Genomic DNA, 2,500 nt, shown 5'->3' with positions numbered 1-2,500 from the left:
TTTCCCGTGTTGAGTCAAATTAAGCCGCAGGCTCCACTCCTGGTGGTGCCCTTCCGTCAATTCCTTTAAGTTTCAGCTTTGCAACCATACTTCCCCCGGAACCCAAAAGCTTTGGTTTCCCGGAGGCTGCCCGCCGAGTCATCGGAGGAACTGCGGCGGATCGCTGGCTGGCATCGTTTATGGTTAGAACTAGGGCGGTATCTGATCGCCTTCGAACCTCTAACTTTCGTTCTTGATTAATGAAAACATACTTGGCAAATGCTTTCGCTTCTGTTCGTCTTGCGACGATCCAAGAATTTCACCTCTAACGTCGCAATACGAATGCCCCCGCCTGTCCCTATTAATCATTACCTCGGGTTCCGAAAACCAACAAAATAGAACCGAGGTCCTATTCCATTATTCCATGCACACAGTATTCAGGCGGGCTTGCCTGCTTTAAGCACTCTAATTTGTTCAAAGTAAACGTGCCGGCCCACCCAGACACTCAATAAAGAGCACCTTGGTAGGATTTCAACGGGGTCCGCCTCGGGACGCACGAACACGCACGAGGCGGTCGCACGCCTTCGGCTCGCCCCACCGGCAGGACGTCCCACGATACATGCCAGTTAAACACCGACGGGCGGTGAACCAACAGCGTGGGACACAAATCCAACTACGAGCTTTTTAACCGCAACAACTTTAATATACGCTATTGGAGCTGGAATTACCGCGGCTGCTGGCACCAGACTTGCCCTCCAATAGATACTCGTTAAAGGATTTAAAGTGTACTCATTCCGATTACGGGGCCTCGGATGAGTCCCGTATCGTTATTTTTCGTCACTACCTCCCCGTGCCGGGAGTGGGTAATTTGCGCGCCTGCTGCCTTCCTTGGATGTGGTAGCCGTTTCTCAGGCTCCCTCTCCGGAATCGAACCCTGATTCCCCGTTACCCGTTACAACCATGGTAGGCGCAGAACCTACCATCGACAGTTGATAAGGCAGACATTTGAAAGATGCGTCGCCGGTACGAGGACCGTGCGATCAGCCCAAAGTTATTCAGAGTCACCAAGGCAAACGGACCGGACGAGCCGACCGATTGGTTTTGATCTAATAAAAGCGTCCCTTCCATCTCTGGTCGGGACTCTGTTTGCATGTATTAGCTCTAGAATTACCACAGTTATCCAAGTAACGTGGGTACGATCTAAGGAACCATAACTGATTTAATGAGCCATTCGCGGTTTCACCTTAATGCGGCTTGTACTGAGACATGCATGGCTTAATCTTTGAGACAAGCATATGACTACTGGCAGGATCAACCAGGGAGCTGCGTCAACTAGAGCTGAGCAGCCGGCCGCCCGGGAGTGTGTCCCAGGGGCCCGCGCGAACACGCAAGCGTCCGCTCAATTATTCTGCAAACAGGAGGAGGCTGAGCTCCCCTGCACAATACACCTCGAAACCCTCTCAGGTCCCGGCGGCGCGCAGCGCCGTCCTAAGTACTTGGTCGGGTTCGAGAGAGGCGCAATCGCCCGGAGTTAGGCGAGTAGACGCTTTAGGTGCGACCACCCGTGCTCCCAACTGAGCTTGCCGCTGCCGACAGAGGCCCGGGAGCGTGCTGTCGTGGCATTGCCGGCGGGAGACAACACGCGCCACCTACGGTGACCGGCAGCTCCAACGCCAGCGCCACAGAAGGGCAAAGGCCCCACGTGGGTGCCGAAGCGAACTCTCCCAGCACAGCGCACGTGCCAACACGTCTGCACAACTGCGATACAAACCACCAGCGAGAACCGCTGGGGCGACCGAGCAGCAGACGGCGTCGCGGCGCCGAGTGCCGGGCGGCGGCGCATCCTCAACGCACACAGTCCTCAATCGGACCAGCACACTGCAGATGTCCACCGCGCTTCGCACCGGGCCGGCGAGGACCCACTTTGGCTGCACGGCGCCGCGCGCAGGGTGCCCCGGCGCGCAGCTGCGCCGCCTGCCGCGTCCGTCGGCCGGCGCGCCTGCCACTGGGCGCCCCCACCAGCCGGCTGTAGCGCGTGCGCCCACGCACCGCGCGGCCAGCACGCCGGGCGGCCCCCCCTCACCGGCCGGGGGACAGTCCCACCCACCCACAGCCGCGTATCGCTTCACACCCAGATTCACATTCACGTTCGTTGGTATGGTGGGGACCGCTTCGTAGCTGTACCGATCGTTGCCCTCACAGATGTACCTCCAGCAAGGACAACCGCACCACAACGGGTTACCAGTTGTTCATTTGCGTAACGTCACCAGTAAACGTACACGTCCATCCCCGTTTGCAAAGTCAACTATTATTGCATGCCTGCCTGTCAGGTGTCAAGACACACTACATCCGCTCACATCCACGCAACAAAATGTGCCCGACTAGAGGGCACGTGGAAGGTGCCCCCGTACGTATGCGATGTCCATTGCGCGACCAACTGTCAACCGGCCTCTGTAGCATGTCGCAGATGTGGAACGCGGGGCACCGTGCTATCACATTGTGTGAGAAGAGACTACTACGT

General features: G+C 57.5%; 1 non-coding gene across 1 annotated transcript in view; it reads right to left on the bottom strand.

The window, feature by feature from the left end:
- Positions 1 to 1,301, bottom strand: part of LOC126112699 (small subunit ribosomal RNA) — a 1,909-nt gene extending 608 nt beyond the window's left edge. Inside the window, exon 1 of the ribosomal RNA XR_007524512.1 lies at positions 1 to 1,301. This exon is cut by the window's left edge and continues 608 nt beyond it. This is a non-coding gene — a ribosomal RNA (small subunit ribosomal RNA).
- Positions 1,302 to 2,500: the final 1,199 nt, after the last annotated feature.

The sequence above is a fragment of the Schistocerca cancellata genome, unplaced genomic scaffold (genome assembly GCF_023864275.1).
Source record: "Schistocerca cancellata isolate TAMUIC-IGC-003103 unplaced genomic scaffold, iqSchCanc2.1 HiC_scaffold_200, whole genome shotgun sequence".
In the NCBI taxonomy this organism is placed as follows: Eukaryota; Metazoa; Arthropoda; class Insecta; order Orthoptera; family Acrididae; genus Schistocerca; species Schistocerca cancellata.
Note: the sequence above shows the minus strand (reverse complement) of the source record. Positions and strands in the feature narration are given on the sequence as shown.